This window comes from Anguilla anguilla, chromosome 2 (genome assembly GCF_013347855.1).
Source record: "Anguilla anguilla isolate fAngAng1 chromosome 2, fAngAng1.pri, whole genome shotgun sequence".
Classification (NCBI taxonomy): domain Eukaryota; kingdom Metazoa; phylum Chordata; class Actinopteri; order Anguilliformes; family Anguillidae; genus Anguilla; species Anguilla anguilla.
In genome coordinates this window covers 72,394,878-72,416,938 of record NC_049202.1, presented here as the reverse complement: position 1 = coordinate 72,416,938, position 22,061 = coordinate 72,394,878, and the positions used below count along the sequence as shown (strand labels likewise).

At 45.1% G+C, this 22,061-nt stretch overlaps 1 protein-coding gene and 1 long non-coding RNA gene across 2 annotated transcripts in view; one reads left to right on the top strand and one right to left on the bottom strand.

The window, feature by feature from the left end:
• LOC118219585 (scavenger receptor cysteine-rich type 1 protein M130-like) overlaps positions 1-22,061 on the top strand; it is an 80,778-nt gene that overhangs the window by 39,660 nt on the left and 19,057 nt on the right. The window lies entirely within an intron of this gene.
• LOC118219679 lies at positions 11,584-15,706 on the bottom strand. The gene is made up of 3 exons (XR_004763815.1): positions 14,560-15,706; positions 14,245-14,293; positions 11,584-11,746 (listed from the first exon to the last, which is right to left on the bottom strand). It is a non-coding gene; the product is annotated as an uncharacterized LOC118219679 (long non-coding RNA).

Genomic DNA, 22,061 nt, shown 5'->3' with positions numbered 1-22,061 from the left:
CCATAGACACACAGGAAGAGGAAGCACACAGAGCTATCACAGCTGCAGGAATTCACATACAGGCATTTCTGAGCAGCGGCATCTCCCAGTGTCTGTGTGAGTTTAATCAGTGTGGAGTTTGTATGATCTCCCAGTGTCTGTAAATTTAATCTTTGTGGAGTTTGTATGATCTCCCAGTGTCTGTGAGTTTAATTTGTGTGGAGTTTGCATGATCTCCCAGTGTCTGTGTGAGTTTAATTTGTGTGGAGTTTGCATGATCTCCCAGTGTCTGTGAGTTTAATCTGTGTGGAATTTGTATGATCTCCCAGTGTCTGTGTGATTTTAATCTGTGTGGAGTTTGCATGATCTCCCAGTGTCTGTGAGTTTAATCTGTGTGGAGTTTGCATGATCTCCCAGTGTCTCTGTGAGTTTAATCTGTGTGGAGTTTGTATGATCTCCCAGTGTCTGTGTGAGTTTAATCTGTGTGGAGTTTGCATGATCTCCCTGTGTCTGTGAGTTTAATCTGTGTGGAGTTTGCATGATCTCCCAGTGTCTGTGAGTTTAATCTGTGTGGAGTTTGCATGATCTGTCATGGTCCTGCGTTTCTGTCTGCGTTTCCCCTGTTGGGCCGCCAGATGGTGGCACTTCTGTTCTGTGTCCTGCTACCCCTGTGTTAATTATATGATTGTTTCCAATTGTCTAATCATTGTTTTCTGGCTGTCTCGTTTTCCCTTCCCCTTCCGTGGCCTGATTGTTCATGTTGCCCTCCTGTGTCTCGTCAGTGTGTTCTATTTAAGTTTCCCCCTCCCTTGACTCAGGTGCTGGATTCTTGTGGTTATGTCTGGTTGTTCTGTGCTCCCCTCCTCAAGTTCCTGCTCCATGCGTTCCTGTCTATGTTCTGGTTTCCTTGTGTTTGTTTCCACTTGTATCCTCTTCTGAATGTATGTATTCTGCCCGCTTCGGTCCTGTTTGTGCCTTGTGTGTTTTCTGTCCTGCCTGTGTTCCGCCCTGCCTGTGTTCTGTTTTGGTTTTTTTAGGTTCTTAAGTATCTTTTTGTGTTTGTGGTTTTGCCCCTCGTGGCCTTTTGTTTGTTCCCTGTTTATTTAGTAAAGTCTTTGTTTCCCTTCATTTGGAGTTTTTGTATTTTTGACCTCTGCGTTTGGGTCCAACCGCCCCACGCATCCTGACATGATCTCCCAGTGTCTGTGTGAGTTTAAACTGTGTAGCCTGTGTGTGTATGGGTGTACAATACAATACAATAAGCTCTTATGTAGCGCTCTTCATACGTACATTCCAGGGTGCTTTACAAAATAAATAAATCAATAAATAAATATAAATAAATAACCTAAGAAGTCAAAACTAAGAGGAATAGGCACATGGGAACAAATAAGTCTTAAGATATGATTTAAAAGAACCAATTGTAGCTGCACCTCTGATATGGCTTGGGATTGAATTCCAGAGGCACGGTGCAGTGCAGCTAAAAGCTCTTCCCCCAACTGTTTTTAATCGGCAACGAGGAACCACTAAAAGTTCAGCAGTAGCTGAACGCAGGGTACGACAGGGAACATAGGGTTCAATCAAATCCTTCAAATATGAAGGTCCAAAGCCATGCAATGCTTTGTAAGCAGTTAGCAACACTTTGAATTCAACCCTAGATTTAACAGGGAGCCAATGCAATGATTTAAGAACAGGAGTGATATGCTCTGAGCAGCGTGTGTGGGTAAGTACTCTGGCTACTGCTCTGGGTGTGTGTGTGTGATTTGTCGTATGTACATGTGTGTGTTATTGTACGTCTGTGTATTAGTATGTCTGTGTGCCTGAGTGTGTGTGTGTGTGTGTGTGTGCGTGTGTGTATGAGTGTGTGTGTGTGTGTGCGTGCAGGTGTGTGTGTGTCTGTTTGTGTGTGTGTGTGTGTGATTTGTCGTATGTGCATGTGTGTGTTATTGTACGTCTGTGTGTGCGTATGTCTGTGTGCCTCAGTGTGTGTGTGTGTGTGCGTGTGTGTGTGCGTGCAGGTGTGTGTGTGCATGTGTGTGAGTGTGCGTGTGTATGTATGTGTGCGTGAGTGTGTGTGAATATGTGTGTGTATGCATGAGTCTGTGTGTGTGTGTGTGCATGTTTGTGTATGTATGTGTGCGTGTGTGTGTGTGAACGTGTGTGTGTATGTGTGTGTGCGTGTGTGAGTGTGTGTGCATGTTTGCGTATGTATGTGTGAACGTGTCTGTGTATGTGTGTGCGTGTGTGTGTTTGTGTGTGTATGTGTGTGTTTTGTACCTGTATATTCTGTTAGCCTCTTCCCTAAGTCTCCTTCATTATCTCAGTGTTGGTCAGATGCTAACCCCACTGTGCTGTGTGTAGGGTACACTGGGTCCAGGCTGGCTGACGGCCCTGATAACTGCTCTGGTCGAGTGGAGCTGCAGGACCTGGATAACTGGGGGACAGTGTGTGATGCATGCTGGGACAGGAGAGCCTCCAATGTCCTCTGTCAGCAGCTGAATTGTGGGACTGCAGTGGCAGTGCCAGGACAGGCCTGGTTTGGAGAGGGGAGTGGGTCAATCAGAGCCGATGTGTTTGATTGCCATGGGAACGAGACACACCTCTCACAGTGTGCTGTTTCCTCATGGAGCCGAGCTGTGCTCTCACATGGACAGGATGCTGGAGTCATCTGCTCTGGTGAGGAGTCCTGCTCTCTGTACTGTGTACATGGTACAATTTAGCACACATTTACTGCACTGAGAGAGAGAGAGAGACCGACAGAGAGAGAGAGAGAGAGAGAGATAGAGAGAACTGAGCTGAAGGCAGTGAAGAGCAACCAGCTCTACCCAGACAGAGATCCCCTGGGACAACTGGCCATCAAAAGAACATTTTTACAAAATATCAACAACAAAAAATATCACACCCACTGCATCTAGAAATTTTGACAGAAATCAACAAAAACTATACATTGACAGCATGAAGAAATTAAAGAATAAACTGGAAATGTATTGTGCTCTAGGCCAAGATTGCTCCCTGTCAGAATATCTAGAGTTATAAACCAAAAGCAAAGGTGCACATTAACAATGTACAGACTCAGTGACCACATCCTTGCCATTGAAATTGGTTGCCACAAAAAGACCTGGCTGGCAAAAGAGAACAGGCTGTGTGCTCATTGCAATCTGGCAGGTGGAGACAGAGGCCCACTTCCTGCTTTCCTGCCCCAAGTACCTCCCAATCAGAAACCAATATTTTCCCAAATTCACTGAACAGACTAATCAGTACCTATCGGAACCAAATAAATAAATAAAAATTCTGGGGAAGAGGAAATCGCAATAGAGGCGGCAGCCCAGCATGTCTCTGCCTGCCGTAAATTAAGAGGGTGTGGGGTTAACAGAGGAGTCTAACCCTAACCCTAATACACTTGGGTTTAACAGAGGAGTCTAACCCTAATACACTTGGGTTTATCAGAGGAGTCTAACCCTAATACACTTGGGTTTAACAGAGGAGTCTAACCCTAACCCTAATACACTTGGGTTTAACAGAGGAGTCTAACCCTAATACACTTGGGTTTAACAGAGGAGTCTAACCCTAATACACTTGGGTTTATCAGAGGAGCCTAACCCTAACACACTTGGGTTTATCAGAGGAGCCTAACCCTAATACACTTGGGTTTATCAGAGGAGCCTAACCCTAATACACTTGGGTTTATCAGAGGAGTCTAACCCTAATACACTTGGGTTTAACAGAGGAGTCTAACCCTAACCCTAATACACTTGGGTTTATCAGAGGAGTCTAACCCTAATACACTTGGGTTTATCAGAGGAGTCTAACCCTAATACACTTGGGTTTATCAGAGGAGTCTAACCCTAATACACTTGGGTTTATCAGAGGAGTCTAACCCTAATACACTTGGGTTTATCAGAGGAGTCTAACCCTAATACACTTGGGTTTATCAGAGGAGTCTAACCCTAATACACTTGGGTTTAACAGAGGAGCCTAACCCTAACCCTAATACATCTGGGTTTATCAGAGGAGTCTAACCCTAACCCTAATACACTTGGGTTTATCAGAGAAGTCTAACCCTAATACACTTGGGTTTAACAGAGGAGCCTAACCCTAACCCTAATACATCTGGGTTTATCAGAGGAGTCTAACCCTAACCTTAATACACTTGGGTTTATCAGAGGAGTCTAACCCTATTACACTTGGGTTTAAAAGAGGAGTCTAACTCTAATCCTAATACACTTGGGTTTATTTATTTTTATTTAATTTAACCAGGTGAGTCTTATTGAGATTAGAAATCTCTTTTTCAAGAGAGACCTGGCCAAGAAAGCAACAGTTGATTACAGACACAACAAAATTTCAACATTTAACATATTATAAAAGCAGACAAACAGCAATGTTCAAAGTTTATCAGAGGAGTCTAACTCTAACCATAATAGTCTTGGGTTTATCAGAGCAGTCAAACCCTAACCCTCATACATTTGGGATCCTTAGGCTCTGCCCTCTCAGCTCTGGACGGGACAGTGCGGCTGACTGGAGAGGGTGCGTGTGAGGGCCAGGTGGAGGTGTACTACCAGCAGACCTGGAGCAGAGTGGGGGGGTCCTGGAGCTTCAGTGAGGCCTCGGTGGCCTGCAGGCAGCTGGGCTGTGGCTCTGCAGTGCAGGTCTACAGCTCCTCTCCGTCTGGGACGGGGGGCACTGGGGAGTGTCTGATGGGGGTTCAGTGCTCCGGTAGAGAGGCTCACCTGGGGAACTGCAGCACTCCACACAATCTCACCTGCAGCTCCAGGGAACAGGTGTCCATCGTCTGTTCCAGTGAGTACAGGTTACTAATGAAGCTTCTCTGCAGTCTCTAGCTGCTTGTTTGACATGGGGGATATAGTATACTCAACCTAAAGGATTTTTTAAAAGTATTAGGAATCAGAGTATTTAAAACAGACAGAGCTTGTGTAAAAACTCAGATAACTCTCTCTATTTCTCTTTCTCACCCTCTCTCTCTCTCCCCCTCTCTCCATTTTTCTTTCCCTCTCTCTCTCTGTTTCTCTCTCTCCCTCTCTCTCCCTCTTTCTCTCTCTCTCTCTCTCTCTCAGATCACAGGACTCTCAGGCTGGTGGGGGGAGGGGGGGACTGTGCGGGACGGTTGGAGGTGTTCCACAATGGCTCCTGGGGGACAGTTTGTGATGACTCCTGGGACCTGGAGGATGCTCAGGTGGTGTGCAGGCAGCTCCAGTGTGGGACGGCCCTCAGTGCCCCGCTACCCTCCTTCTTTGGGCCAGGAAATGGACCTGTCTGGCTGGATGAGGTGGGCTGTGTGGGGAACGAGACGTCCCTGTGGGACTGTCCAACAGCCGGATGGGGACAAACTGACTGTGGACACAAGGAGGACGTGGGGGTCGTGTGTTCAGGTCTGGAGCTCAGTGGAGCACCTAAAGTTCTTGCTTTTGCACTGACACTAATTTGGTGTGAATACATGATACCTGATTGGTGAGGAATTTCAGGTGTTCAAAGTGATGAGATTTATCTCTGGAGAGCAGTGGCTAACAGAACACAGCTTTTCATCCTGACTTATACCTGCATCCGATACATTTACCTTTCTATCCTCTGTAATTTCTGGCACAAGATTTTAAGGTTATGTTTATTTTTAAACCATTTTGTCCCTAAGAGATTTCTAACATTGTTGTTGTAGAATTCAAGGAGATGAGACTGGCCGAGGGCTGTTCTGGGAATTTGGAAGTTTTCTACAATGGCACCTGGGGCAACGTGTGCTTCAATAAAATGACTACAGACACGGCTACTCTCATATGTCAGGAGCTGAACTGTGGGAAGAGCGGATTTGTGTCTAACACACGGTCAAGACTGGAATCAGCTCCAAACTGGCTGGATCAATTCAAATGTCGCTCACATGACTCCACTCTGTGGCAGTGCGAATCAAATCCTTGGGGTAAGAATACCTGCGGGCAAACCAGCGTGGCTTCACTTACCTGCACAGGTAAACCTCACTCTACTGCAGACTTAATACTCCTGTTAGGACCAGTATAATAAACCTCATGACTGCAAACACAGTATCACTCCTATTGGGAACAGCAGCATAAAACTCTCCTTACTGCAGACTTTAGTACTTCTCAGGGCCGGCCCGTGGCATAAATGGTCTATGCGGTTGTTTAGGGCCACAACCGCTAGGGGGGGCGCACGGTCCAGTGTTTATCTAAGGTAAATAATGTTATTTTCGCAGTTACGTTATTCATCCCCTATCGCAGAATTAGTGGTATAAATTTTAAACAGAATGGTACCCGTACATTTCACAACAATGCAATGTATGAAGGATTTTACAAAGTGAACCCCCCCCCCCTCTCAACGGAATCCAACAGCTCCCCCCCCCCCCAGGGCCGGCCCTGGTACTTCTGTTAGAAACAACAGAATTAAACCTTCAAGTAGAACTGACTCATTTACGCAGATGGGGAGGATGATATGAAATCATTAATGAAGCTAATTTGCCCTAAACTGGTAAATATATAAGTCAGCTTATTAGTTTTTGCAACATTAAATTGGTAAAACTATGGACTATTTAAAGGTTCTTAGTGTAACCCCATGAATGAGATTTTTTGAAGCTCTAAGTAGTGCAGTTTGTTTCTGATATGGAATGAACCTGTTTCTGTCGTTGTGTTTTAAAATTTTTCAAAATTTGTAGTTCATTTATTTATTTATTTCTCTTCACATCAAAGGGGAAGAGGATGATCAAGTTCCACGAAGCAAATTGTCACGTTCCTCAGCAGCAAATCAGAGAGCTTACACAAGTACGTTTTTTGGTTGAATCCTGTGGTAATCCTGTGGTAAGGGCAGATGTGTCTGTAGGAGATGCTAAACATAATGAGATCAGTCATAGTGTTAGTGGAGATGTGTCTGTAGGAGATGCTAAACGTAATGAGGTCAGTCATAGTGTTAATGGAGATGTGTCTGTAGGAGATGTTAAACGTAATGAGGTCAGTCATAGTGTTAGTGGAGATGTGTCTGTAGGAGATGCTAAATGTAATGAGGTCAGTTATAGTGTTAGTGGAGATGTGTCTGTAGGAGATGTTAAACGTAATGAGGTCAGTCATAGTGTTAATGGAGATGTGTCTGTAGGAGATGCTAAACGTAATGAGGTCAGTCATAGTGTTAATGGAGGTGTGTCTGTAGGAGATGCTAAACGTAATGAGGCTGCTCAGCTCATCTGTGTCTCCTGCTCTAGGTCACTGGCCCCTCCGGCTGGTGGGGGGTGAAGGCGGGTGCTCTGGGAGGCTGGAGGTGTTCCACGAGGCCTCCTGGCGGACGGTGTGTGGAGACTCCTGGGACACGATGGACGTCCAGGTGGTGTGCAGACAGCTGGGCTGTGGGTCAGCAGGAAAGGCTCATACTAATGCTACATTTGGGACGGGGAAGGACGACCCCTGGGTGACTGAGGTGAACTGCAGGGGCACTGAGATGCACCTGTGGGACTGCCCACACCAGCACAGCCGCTGCCCACACCAGAACCAGGCTGGGGTCACCTGCACAGGTGAGCCTGCGACTCCAGATCACCTCAGGCTGACTGCCAGCTTCTGAGAAGATTAATCACTGGAGCCCTGACAGAAACACACACTCTAAACCCCAGGAGAAGCTTATAGATCCACCCAGCATTACAGCTCGATGATTACTTTATTCATGCGCTCACTAATAATGCAAGTAAAAAACATGATGCGTTGGAACTACATTTTTTTTAACAGAAGCTCGTATCCAGCGCAGCTTACAGAAGTGGAACGAGCAGAGAGGATGTGACATCATCAGGGTCACAGCCAATATCAGTGGGCAAGAACAGGAAGTGGAACTACTGAATGAATAAATAACAAATCTCTTCATTTTTATTTTACAGTTCCTTTATCTGAGTCCAGCTCCACTGCAGGTACGGACTCCTCTGGATGGTGTAGGAGAGAGTTTGGGAGATAAAACCTGAGGCTGAGCTCAGAGCCCTGTCAATCACACAAACCCTTTCTCATGCCCAATAAAGAAAACAATGCATTTTAATTTATTTTAATTTTGTTGTTTTAGGTACTCCTGCAATGACTACACAACCAAAATCACAGCCAGGTAAAGTTGCCCAAGGAGTCATTTACACAGTGAAAAGAGGACCTCACGACTAATTTCAGCTGTTGGGACTAGCTTTTCCATGAATGCTCTGTTTTGCATTTCTACCATATAAATGGTGGTGGCTGTTTGTCTGGGTAGGTTGCTAAGTAACACTCAGTATTTGAGTGTTAACACACAACTGCTTCTTGCAGTTTTTTGCCTGTTGGCAACAGTACCTCTGCATTAATGCTTTAAGACTGAATGTAATCCTATAGGTTTCTATCTAACAATAAACATGATGTGGCTCTCTAAGCTTGCTGAATGCTGGTACCAAGCTAGCAGTTTGCTTAATTTAAATAGCCAATGTCCTTGAACAGAGAAGAGAGAACACCCACGTTCTAGTACAGATAGCACAGGCTTAACTGAAGTTTACTCGCTGGAAAGTTAACCATACACTTGCTCTCAGGCCACCTTTTTATGTTGTAGTGGGTATCTTGTGGAATGACTCAGTTTGCTTAATGCAGACAGTTGCTCTGCTTTAATAGGTCGCTGGATGGCTGGCTGTATAAGTACAGTACTGTAGGTGGAAACACAGCTCAGTGGTTAGTGTAAGTAGAGTTGAGGCAGTGTGCCATGTTCTCTGCTGAAGCCCAACCCCTTGCCTTCCCCGTTTTGCAGTTGTGTCCAAACAGCCAGTGCCCGGAGCAAAGGAGGCTCAGCCCAGCCCGTCTATCCCAGCAGTGGCCTTCCTGGTGATGGGGGCGCTGTTGTTCCTGCTGCTGGCAGTGCTGGGTGTTCTGCTGTTCCAGAACAGAGCGCTGAAGAGAGGTAGGGGGCGGACGGGCGCTGGGTGAACCGCCATCACACGCCGAGTGTGACTGAAGAAGCCTCTCCAGTGATCAGCTCAGTGGGTTAACCACGCAGCTCTGAATGGGGGCTGATGGGAGGCTCGCCCAGTTAAGACCCTGCGCCAGTGCGTGTGGGTGGGCCCCGCAGTGTGGGGCCGAGTCCTCCATCACCAACTGCCCTTAAAGCAAGGAGACTGCCGGGTGACGCGTGATTGGCTGCAGTGATTCCGAGGGAGGGATTTGGTTGGCATGCTGACCTTGTCTTTTTGTGCACCAGTGCCCCCTGTGGTCGATCACATTCCTGCAGTCTGCCTGAATCAGTTATCCGTTATGTGATAAAAGGTTGGACTGATCTCAGATCAGCAGTCCTACAGGGCCCTGGTCTCTGACAGGTGGCTGGTGTATGACAGTAGCTGTGTGCTGTACCTCTGCTGCTCATGCAGAGAGAAATGTGCTCTCTGAGAGGAGACTTTGACTCTGTGATTCTCTGTCTCTGCTCACACAGCCCTGTCTGAATGGGACCACGCCCCTCTGCATGAAGCCATCTACGAGGAAATTGAGTACAAACTAGCTAGAGGGGGAACCTACAGCGCCCCCCGGTGGGGTGAGTGAATCGGATCTGTCCTCCTCGTGCTTCACTGTAAAGTCTTAAACACTCTGTGGAAGATCTCCTCAGAGCATGTGTGGTGTGGTGTGGGCGGGGTCGGGACACACCCTCTCTCCTGTTCACAGGGAGTGGCCTATCAGAGGATCCGCCCTCTGGGTATGAAGACGTGGGGGACAGCGAGGGACACTCCCTCTCAGGTAAGGGGGCGGAGCTCTGTGGAGCTCTCAGTGGGTGTAGGTGGTGGTGCTGTGGCTCCAGGGTGATTTTGGGAGGGGTGGAACTCCTGAGTGCTCCTCAGAGTTTCGGTGGCGTATGTAACAGGATCACTGGCTGTGAACAGGACAGCTGTGTAGTAAAATGGTGAGAGAACTGGGCTCAAGATTGCAGGTTCAATTTCCCTGAAACGACACTGCAAGGTACTTAATCTGAATTGCTTCACAATACATCCAGCTGTATAAATGGATACTATGTAATGAAAAAGCTGTTTAAGTTATGGCTGAATAAGAGTGTCTGCTAAATGCCTGTAATTTAATCATATTGTAGATATGGTGTTTAATCATGACACGTATTTATTAAAACAGCCGTTATGGGTACATGGGGATAGACTGTTAATCCGCTACTTCTACCCCTCAGGAGCACTGAAATAGTTCCCTTCTGGCCTCGTAGATTTCTAGGTAGTTACAGACGTCTTCCAGCAGGTGGGGCTGCGCTTATCTGTGTTCTGTCTCTCTCTGTTACCACCGGGTCAGGTTGGTTCCTGTGGGACTCAGTGGTGTGGATTCCCCAGCACCCACATACCAAGGTTTAAATATGGGGTCAGTTAGACTGTCCCCACACCGTCAGGCAGCCGTGACTGCAGTGTGCAAACACAGCTAGCTGAAGTGTTATTCAGTGCTGCTCTGAAGGGCCCCACTGTCCTGCTGTGTGACAGTCTTGAGATTCAGCCACAAGTCCCCAGAAGTCTCCTTGCTTTCAGGGGACCTGGTGATGGAGGACACACCGGAGAACTATGATGATGTCATGCCAGCGGATAAGCGTCCAGACAGTGTGCCAGGTGAGTGTTTTGATTGGTTGGTGGGATGATTCAATATTTTCTCCTCATGAATACATTTAATTGCATTCATTATTATATGCTGTACTTAGTTTTTTGTGTTAAATTTCCAATCTCCCTTGGCCTTTTTCAGATGAATAAAACATGCGCATTAATGGAATTATTTCATTACATAGAACATTTCTTGCAGTTGACTTGTTTTGTTGTCCAGTCTTAGACACGGAAATTACTTTTAAAGTTGTTGCCCCAATAATTAGTGTAACCATTATAACCACCAAAACCAATATAGCCATCATGAGCACTATAACCAGTGTGCCCAGTTTAACCAGCACTGCTGCTCTGTCTGTTTAAGGGGAGCTGGTGGAGGGAGATGCACCAGAGCACTATGATGATGTCATCACTATGCAGCCGGGCCCAGACGCTTTTCCAGGTTGAGTTTCTCTTTACAGACACAATGTTGGAGTGAAACACAATGTCTGTCACTGAATTCACTGTGTTCTGCTCAGGTGCTTTTCTGTGTCTCTGGCTGCAATCATGTGATTTATTCATTATTAATGTAATATTTATATTTTAGATTATGATGTTTATTATTCTATTTAATGAATTATATAGATTAAGACACTATCCTGTGTTGAAAATCGTTACTTCCTGACTATGTCATTTGTACTTCCCGTCTGTGTAATTTGTGAAAATCATTGCCATGGGCTACTTCCTGTCTGTGTGGTTTGTTACAGGGGATCATGTGACAGACACAGAGGAGAATTATGATGATGTCCTGACTCTGGACTGGATTCAAGTGGGTGAGTCTGTACAAAGTGAATCACTCTGTATAACATGAATAACTACAAGCTTTTATGGTTTAATAAGAATGCATCAATCCATCCCATTATATTTAATATACTGGTTCTTGGAATTCAGATTGCTTCATGGGCAATTGAAGAATATGCACATTCCATTCCACCTGCAAACTTTTCTGAAAGTACACATTTTAGTGTAGACATGACCCTATGAAAATATTTTGATTGTAACTTTTTCTTTCAGTATAGAATTACAAGATCACAGCAGGTATTTGGTGAAAATGAGCCTTTCCCTGACTGTGTCTGTCTGTCTCCTGATCCGTCCCTGTAGGGGAGAGTGTTCTGGCTGAAACCCCTCCAGCTCCCAGTGGGATGGACTATGATGATGTGGGGGAGTAGCCTCCTGAAAGAGGAGGAGCACTGTGAGATTGACAGTTTTAACTTTGGAAGTGTCCACCCACAAGTTTGGATAGAAGAACTTACATGGACTCCTTTATCCTACACATCTCAAGCAAAATGTTTTAACGTCATAAAACCATATCCCACTAGATCAGTTATTCATGAATTTATAATTCACCCGAAATTATTTCCCGTGGACTCCTTAGCTCATTCATAAATTAGGACACTGGAAATGCTGGTACTTGTATACATTAAGAACAATAGCTTGCATTCACTGACACAATGAGACAGTTACTTTTTCTGACCAAAATGATGATGTACAGCTCAAACTACATCAAGTCAGTACTGGCCACTTCAATATGAAATGAATGCATCAAAATTTTTGGAATGTAAAAATGAAAACTGTGCTTTAGCCTGTGTAAGCTTTTGCTTTAGATTTGTTTGTATTTACATCAAACCCTTTCAGTTTTGACTGCTGTGTTCATCACGTGCAGGTCAGAGCTGTCCGTGTTGGCTCTCTGATTGACACATGGAAGGGTAGCCAGACAGCACTTATCCAGCATCCCAACATGCTCATTTGCAAGATCACATTTTTAAATATGCTTTTATTGCACATAGCTGATGAGTTTGTTCATCTTTCCATCTGAGCAGAAGATGAACAAGGCAGTAAGTCTCCACTGGCTGCTTTGTTACTATTCAAAACTATTTCAGTACTACTTATTTCATACTGCTTTCATTACTTCTCAAATTAGTTAAATTTTTTTTAACAAAAAATATTTTTTTAACTACTTTTTTATATATATATTTTTTGATGCTAGATCTTGGAGAATTATACTGCTTTTCATAGACAAGATTTTATAAAAATGAAATATATTTTGCTAAAATGCTCACAATGTATTTCTTAGCCTTCTTAAGCAATACCAGTATTTTTAACAGCTGTGTGTCAATAAGATATTTTTAAATAAAGCTGAAAGACTGATTGAACTTTGCTCTCTCGTTTCCTTTTATTTTATTACAAAGTGTGGGCTTTGGGTGGGAGACCACCGGGGAAAACGAAGTTTCTTAAAATTAAACCAAATTTAAATTAATTGCCGTTCTAAGAATCCCTCCCCGTACCATCCCCCTGGGCGTATCTCTTTATCCTCACAGATCGTACTTTCCCCGTTTTATTTTATAGTCGTTCCCCTCAATTAATTCTCTCATTGAACACTCCGGCATCTCAGGCGGTTTATATTCAATTCCGTGCTCAACGTTCCACGCGCGCTCGCCCGGTTCGACTCGCTACTCCTGCCGTTCCAGCCCAATAAAGCTAGAAGACAGCGCTACTCTTGTTTATTCTGATCATTATTTGCAGCATTTCATGGGACAAATTCTCTTGACCTGCTTTAATACTGAGCTTGCCAACAGAAGCCTAGTTTTGCCCCAACGGCCATCATTTCCACATGCTCACTGTACTGGGATCTTTACTGACACCTAGTGGTTAAAATATGCAAAACCTTAACAACACCAACACGTCCTGTCTGCATCTCCCATTCCCAGTCACAGGGATATTGCCCCAACTGTCCCAATTTCACTATACACTATTGGCCCAATGCCATAATACAGATGTTCTCATCTTATCCCTTTTGAAAATCTAATAATCTTTATTTAATCAGACAGTTCGGTGAGTTCTCTTTTGCAGTGACAACCTGGGGAATCAGCGTGTGGGGAATTAAATGTGTGCAATCACTCATTACATTACATTACAGGCATGTGGCAGACGCTCTTATCCAGAGCGACGTACAACAAAGTGTATAACCATAACCAGGAACAAGTATGACGAAACCCCTAGAGAGAAGTACTGGTCCAAGTACAGGGAACAACCGCATAGTTCAACTTGGACCCTGATGGTTAAACTGATTAACACTAACAACGAGAACGGCAACAACGCAATCTATGGAAAAATAAAAATAAATACAAATACAAATACAAAAATACAATCACTCAGATGTAGAGGATGAGTTGGTGGTCAGATGTTTGTGGTACCTGGACCTCCAGGTGAGAGAGAGACCTGTGGCCAATGACCATACCACCACTGTCTGTGTTAATGTGAGGCTTTTGTCATTTAACGATATAGCTCAGGAGGTAAGACTGATTGTCTGGCAGTCGGAGGGTTGCTGGTTCAAACCCCTCCCTGGGCATGCCGAAGTGTCCTTGAGCAAGACACCTAACCCCTAACTGCTCTGGCGAATGAGAGGCATCAATTGTAAAGCGCTTTGGATAAAAGCGCTATATAAATGCAGTCCATTTACCATGCTGGTTAACTATACCCTCCCTCCCACAAGACAGAACAGAATGTAGGAGAGCAATGAGAGGCCATTTATTAAATAAATAAACTGCACGGATGAATAACCTTAAACTTGCCTCTCCTGGTTTTAATGTTTAAGTTTTAAGTTTAAGTCTCTATGCCTGTATGTAATGTCCTGCTGTCGGCTGCCCTGTCTCTGCTGATGCAGTACATACCTGTGTCCAGATGAGGTCAGCAGAGGTCATGTTTCACTGTCAGCCAAAACTAAGAGCAAGTGGGGTAAAAAGAAAAAGACTGAAACAATGATATAAGAAGATTCCCAGTGTGAAAACATCATAGGTGGAACCAGTCCACAGAGGAAGTGCCCGTACTCCACTGACTAGTTTGCTATCAATAGTTAAAGATGAGCTAAATGGCAATAGGGAGCTAATGGGGAATCTGTCAAAGCAATTAATCAGTGTTTGGGCAGATTATTGCCTGAGGTATTAAACTATGGTCAAATACACTGTCCGTGTATATTAATTTAATACATGGTTCAGAAGAGCGAGGTCACCCATCCAGGCCTCCAGATGATAGGTGTTTGACCCCGGAGAGGTTCAACTCTGGAGCAAAATGCAGTGTGAATATTCCCTTTCCTCTGCCATCATGCTTGAGTCACCGAGTCCTCCTGCTGTTTGTCTCGTCTGTGTGATTTGGGGGAGTGGGGAGAGGGGGAGGGTTGTCTGGGGAAAGGATTGCCTAATGTGTCTGAGGACTCCATCTTGAAAGAATTGCAGATGTCAGCAACCTTCCTCTCAAACAAGGTGGGACACATGCGGTACCCCCACACAGTGAGGAAGATGATGAGAGAGGAAGAAGATCCCAGTGATCACACTTTGAGTTTAGTTGCATTTTGAGGTCAACAAGTCTCATAATCAACCACAAAATGGCCCCCAGATACCAACCAGCTCCCTCTCCGAAACACTGTTTAAAGATCTTGTGTTGAAGAAGATATCTGAAACCCCCAAAGTGGATGCTGTAACTCTAACTCCTAAATAAGTATGAAATATTAACTGAAATATAATTTACACACGGAATATGTTGCCTCAGGTGTACTTTCTGAGAGAAATCAGCATGACTGTGATAGGCCCACATGACCTAACCTGACCTGAAGAGCTGCCAAAGTGAAACATTTAACTGTGACACTGAGGAGCTTGCAGAGGGACTTCAACCCCCTCTAGTATCGTAGAGTATCCGAACGTAAACACAGCAGCCGGAAGTTGTACTGGTTATCGTGTACGTCTCATTCATCTGCATTTGAGTGACAAGCTTCTCTCTCCTCTGCAGAGGAGCTGCGGGTAAGAGACGCTCGCGTGGTTTCTGTGCTTTGATCGCGCGCTCGCGAGGGAAGCAAAGCTAGCCTTCATAAATGATAAATGATGCTTGCAATCCTACTCATGTTAGCTAGCAAGCAAATAACAAGAAATCAAGCTTGTTCTAATGAAAAACGTTTAAGCTAAAGTTAATAATACAGTAATTACTTTCTAGCCAGCTTTTCAGGTTAAAATGATTGTGGTTATGTTCAGTTTAATTCGTTCAAAATCAAAACACGACAGGCAAGAAAACATTGGTAGGCAGCTAACAAGCAAAGCTAGTCTCTTACAATCAAGGTTATTTGATGCTTACAATCCTACTCAAGTTAGCTAGCAATGCATTTATTACCAGCTTGCCAGGTAAAAATTAACTGTGGCAATTCCTCATGACAATTAATTATTTTCCACCACGTAAGTAATTCAGTTCATGTAAACCGTTGATACACACTCCTCTCTTGAGCGTCTAGCAGCGATTATTGCCTAACTATCGAGATTCTAAGTAACTGGAGATAAAACTTTTTTTTTGTACTCCAGGTAGAATACAAAAACGACTCGAAGTCGCCGTACGACCCAAAGGCCAATGCGCCGTCTATGTATATCTCATAAAACAACACGTTTTCAACGTACAAAAATGCCAAGTTACTCACACATACAAGACATAGACGGCCTATAACTCATTCCTTCAGACTGCCAATATATAGGCCTGCCATTAAAACTATTGATATAAAAATGACGCCAAGTTACGGTACTACAAACTATATAGGCTATCTTGCCTCACCGAAATGAATTAAGATGTATTCCAAAGCAACGCTACCCAATATTTCCTCAATTCTTTCAAGTCACTTGGCCCTGTGTCTTTCACTGGCCTGGCCAATCGGTGCTCAGCTTGTATTTACCCAATGACGCCGTTACTGTTCGACGGCGGTAAAGTTGAACAGGACTTCCGGGAAGGCTGTGAGTGCAGCTCCGAGATGCTAGTGTCAAAATTTTATGAATTTTTTCATTATGTATTTTGCAACGATACAAGTAATCGATGTCCACTGATCCGTAAGTATTTCAGCAAATATTCTTTATGGTGAAAGTTCACGTTTGCCGTCGTGGTGAAGAAGGATAATGAGTATAAAATGCCTACTGCTCAAGTTAGCTTGTTGAATTGAAGTTGTCCTTGACAATAACTCAGCTGGAACGGTTATTAGCTTAAATGTTAGCCACCTTTATTTTATTTTAAAGAAAAATGTGATGTATTTAGAATGTCTGCTAAGTGGCTATAAATATTTATTTTTCCATACGTAGGATTTTTGGGTGCAAATATAAAAGCTATTGTAGCATAAGCATCGTACCGACGGACGTTACCAATTCAGCTGATTTAATCAATTAGTCCGCTTTTAATGTACGCTATTCTCTATTACTCACTCAGAGGAGGTCTCAGATACTTGACAGATAACAATCTGCGTGCTTCGTCACAATGCTTAATGAATGAGTTACTCATTGGAAAGATGCAACGGTATGATGAACAGTGCGGCGAGCGGAATAATGCGCGTGCTGTGCGTCAGTGCGCTGCTGGGGAGCTGAACGGGGGAGTGGCCGCGTTCTCAGTCTGAGTGCTGCGGGACCAGCTTGGACTCCTCAGGAGGAAGAGCTGCACGTGGAGGATGAGGGATTTGAAGATGTGGACGACAGGGACCCAACGGCCCATCATCGTGCAGCACCATCAGGTAAATCACCCACCCACCCTGCAGCCCTGAGGCCTGTCCCCAGTACCCCCACCAAACAAAGCACTCCCCCGCAGTCTGCCACTGCTGCTCCACCTGGGACAGACCCGCTGGTAAGATTTCACTGTTAAAGTTACAATCTCGAAGATTTCCGTTTCGTTCTCTTTGGCGGTACCAATGGCGAAAAGCAGTAATTGCAGGTGTGTTTTTGCACCTCACTTCCCAGAGATCCAACCGGATCCAACCAGTGTCGCCTGTGTGACGTCAGTCAGTTTGCACCTGGGCCACGCCAACTATCACACTATTTACTGAATAAAAAATGGTTGTTATAAAAGTAACGTTATGTACATACTCATTCATTGTCTAACATTAGGCTAACTTAAGCTGTCTTTACACTGCCGAGCTGGGTTAAATGCTGTAGCAGACCTGGGGTAGAATTAGTGATGATCAATTTTTACAGACGTTCTTTATCCACCTTTTGCCCGGTATGAAAATCTTTACACTGCAGAGAAGAATTTGCGGTATTCGCTGTGGCTCGTGCAATTATGTATTTCGTGCACAATAAACAGTCTTTCTCATGAATGATTGTTCTGTGATATTTTTGAAACAACTGCCTTGCAAAATGTTACCCCTGGTGTTTCTGGTTTTGCTAGCTAAACTGTTTGAGAATAAAGCTGAGCTGGGTGTTAAATTAGCAATCAGAAAAAGAATAATAAAATAAAAACAGGAGATTTCACCAAAAAAGGGCAAGGCTGAAGGAACATATGAGGAAGCGTAATAAAATAATAACAACGCTATTCCATACTGCTGTATTCTTTTACTTACTTTTCTCTGACTTGACATCTTTATACAGAAATCAGTCCCAGCTCTGCACCACCTATACCCCGCGTTAATGCTCTGTGTAAAGACGGCTTTATTCCGATCATTAGCCTATAATATATTGATGAACTTGATGGAAATGTAAATAACGGTAACGTTAAGGCCAATTCAGATCAATGATTCGCAACTAGACAAAACGGTTTTAGAATGTTGCAGAGAAAACTGCTGCGGTGTGAACTGGTTAGTTGCAGAGCGTCTGAAGCCGTTGCCTGTCTTGTCAAATCGCCAAGTGCAGTTAGAACATTTACAATCAGACGTCTTGGAATTTTGCAAGTTGCATCCAGTCTCGTTGCGAATCATTAATCTAAACTGACCTTTAGTTAGCTACATTGCAACGTTGCAACAAGGTAGCATTGCATTCGAGAGACGTTTTGCGAGGTCGGTACCAGTCGGTAGCATTAGCTAGCGTTTTTTCTAATTGTTAGCTGACATTAGATTGTGTTAATTACATTAGCTAGCTAGCTAACGCAACGTTACCTGATATGAGAGATGGCTACTGTGCGCAACTTTGCCTGAACTAATGTTGCCTTTCTTGACATGGTCCGGTAGCTAGCGTTAGCTGTGCAAATAGCTAGGCTATGTAATTTAATAACGTTGCATTGTCATCCAATGTAATACGAAATCTACATCAACAAATAATATGACCTCTCATGTTACACAAAAACATTTTAGGGTTCCATAACCCCCCCTTTCTCTGTTATTGTAATGCTAGCAGACACCGGAAAAAACAGTACGCCGCTCACACACAAGTGGGTTGAAGAGCAAGCCTGTTGCGTTAGCTCCGTCTACCCTCTCTGGCGGACCAACCACTGATGGGTGATGGAAAACGCGTCACTAACTATGCGCCGCTTGTGATTTTTTCCCCGGGAATGTCGCCACAGACACCCAGTTCTTTAATCATAAATAATAATAATAATAATATAAATTAATATAATAATAGGCTCAATCGCCATTGTGTTACCTAATTCGGCAATAGATAGTGACATAACAGACATTTATTTTAATGAAAATCTTCGAGTTTATTACTTTAACACACAGCACTGGCTTTGTGTGTTAAATGTTTCACTATGAACCCATAGAAGTCTTATATTTTGTTAAATGTTGCACTATTAACAAATGTCTTGTTGTAGAACGTACATTTCTCCATGGATAGAAAAACTAAAATCCTAATTTTTCCTGTTAAAATGAGTGTAGAGGTGTTACGGCCTGGCTCGAAAAGCCGTAACAAGTCCAATTACCCAAAAACACAATCAAAAAGCTGATTTAAAAACACAAACCCAGACATTTATTAGAATAACAAACAAATCACAAACTAAACGAAGGAAAACCCACAAAGTTCAAACAAAACGATCTTCACAAAAACTACAAACCCAAAACTACAAACCCAAAACCACAAATCAAACCACAAACCACACACAAAAGAAAGACTCTCTACCCAAACCACAAACACAAAAGCCCCAAAAGAAACTGTCCCCTGCCTCATACTACTGGGCTTATATTGGGCCACAGGCAGGTGGAGGCAATCAAGCGATTAGGCAGTTAGGTAATTACCTCCACCTGCACTACCCAGACCAGCAGAGGCAGAGGACGTAACAAGAGGTTGGTCAGTCTGCTGGGTTGCCCACCTTGTTACTTTTTTGTTTGACCATCATTGTCATAATTATTCTTTTTAAACCTTTAATAAAAATGCATATTTTCACAAAAATTCAGTCTTTCGCTGTGTTATTACATCCTATTTTCATGTCTTTTACTTGCTTTATGCACCTCCTAGACCTGGTCATCCTGAGGGATTGCTCCTCCTCCAATCCCATGGTGACCCCTCTGCACCAGTCTGACCACCACTTCATTTCCTTCTCCCTCCCTCTTGCTCCCCTCCCTCCCTCCCCTCCATCCTCTCCTACTGTCATGGTCCGCCGTAACCTCCGCTCCCTCTCTCCCTCCTCTCTCGCTTCTAGTGTCACTGCCTCACTCCCCCCTCTTGAATCCTTCTCCAACCTTCCCACTGACTCTGCATCCTCCGCTCTGTCTTCCTCGCTCTCCTCAGCACTTGACTCTCTCTGTCCTCTAGTCTCCAGGCCGGCACGCTCGTCCCCTCCCAGTCCGTGGATGTTTGACCCCCTCCGAACCATCCGGGCCAGCCTACGTGCAGCGGAGAGGAAGTGGAGGAAATCCATGGCTCAATCTGACCTGTCTGCCTACCAGTCTCTGCTAGCTGCATTTTCTATTGCTGTAACCTCTGCTAAAATGAATTATCAAACAAAAATTCATAAATCTGCCTCTAACCCTCATCAACTGTTCTCCATTTTCTCTTCTCACCTCAGCACTCCTCCTCCCCCACCTCAGTCCTCCCTCGCTGCAGATGACTTTGCGGTTTTCTTCGATGAGAAGATTGCAGACATCTGCAGCTCCTTCATGTCCACCGCCACCCTTCCCCACTCCCCCCCTCTCTGTTCCCTCCCCTTGTTTCTCCACTTTCTCTCCCCTCACTGACTCTGATGTTTCCCAGCTCCTACTCTCCCACCGCCCTACCACCTGTGCTCTTGACCCTATCCCTTCCTCTCTCCTCCAGACTATCACACCTGACATCCTCCCGTTTGTCACCTCCCTTGTGAACTCCTCCTTGTCTTCTGGATGTTTCCTCTCTTCCTTCAAGCTGGCCCACATCACCCCACTGCTGAAGAAGCCCACTCTGGATCCCTCCGTCATCCAGAACTACCGTCCTACTTCTCTTCTCCCCTTTTTATCCAAAACAATTGAACGAGCTGCTTCTAACTAACTCTCCTCTTTTCTCTTGCTGAACAACCTCCTAGACCCCCACCAGTCCGGCTTCAGACCTGGCCACTCGACAGAGACTGCACTCCTCTCGGTCAGTGAGTCGCTTCACGCCGCACAAGCAGCCTCCCGTTCGACCGTCCTGATACTCCTAGACCTTTCTGCTGCCTTTGACACAGTCGACCACCCCATCCTCCTGTCCTCCCTGGCAGCTATGGGGGTCTGTGGCACAGCACTAGACTGGATTGAGTCCTAACTCTCCGGTCACTCCTTCCAAGTTGCCTGGGCCGGTGCAGTATCGGCACCTCGCCCCCTTGCCACAGGAGTTCCCCAGGGCTCAGTCCTTGGTCCCCTCCTGTTCTCCCTGTACACCCAATCTCTTGGTCCTGTAATCTCTGCCCATGGTCTGTCTTATCATTGTTATGCCGATGACACCCAACTCTTTCTCTCCTTCCCCCCCTCTGACACACAGGTCTCCGCTCGCATCTCTGCTCGCCTGAGGGACTTCCAGAGCTGGATGGATAACCACCATCTTAAGCTGAACCCAGGTAATACAGAGATGATCTTCATCCCTGCTCCATCCTCTAACCTCCTTGACTTTTCTATTTCCCTAGGGGACACCGTGGTGTCATCATCACCCACCGCAAAAAACCTTGGAGTGGTGATGGACAACAGACAGTCCCTCTCCCAGAACATCACGGCGGTGAGTCGAACGTGCAGGTTCTTCCTGTACAACATCCGGAGAATCCGCCCCTTCCTCACCACCTACGCAACCCAGCTCCTGGTTCAAGCAATGGTCCTGTCCCGCCTGGACTACTGCAACTCGCTGCTGGCTGGTCTGCCAGCATCCGCCATCAGACCCCTGCAGCTCATCCAGAATGCTGCAGCTTGTCTGGTCTACAACCTCCCCAGGCATTCCCATGTCACCCCCCTGCTCACTGACCTCCACTGGCTGCCTGTTATGGCTCGCATCAAATTTAAGACTTTGGTGCTTGCATACCAGGCAGCTAAGGGGTCAGCACCAGGATACATCCAGAGAATCATCAGACCCTTGACACCAGCCAGACCTCTCCGTTCTGCCACCTCTGGACGCTTGGCACCTCCCCCTCTTCGTATCTGTACTTCCCATTCGCGTCTGCTGTCTGTCCTGGCCCCTCGCTGGTGGAATGACCTTGGCGGTCAGAACAGCAGAGAATCTGACTACCTTCAAGTGCAGACTAAAGACTCATCTCTTCAGGCTGCACCTCTCCCCACCCCTCCCTAGCCCTTAGTTTAGCTCAATGTACCTAGTTAGGCTAATGCGATCACGTTAGTTTT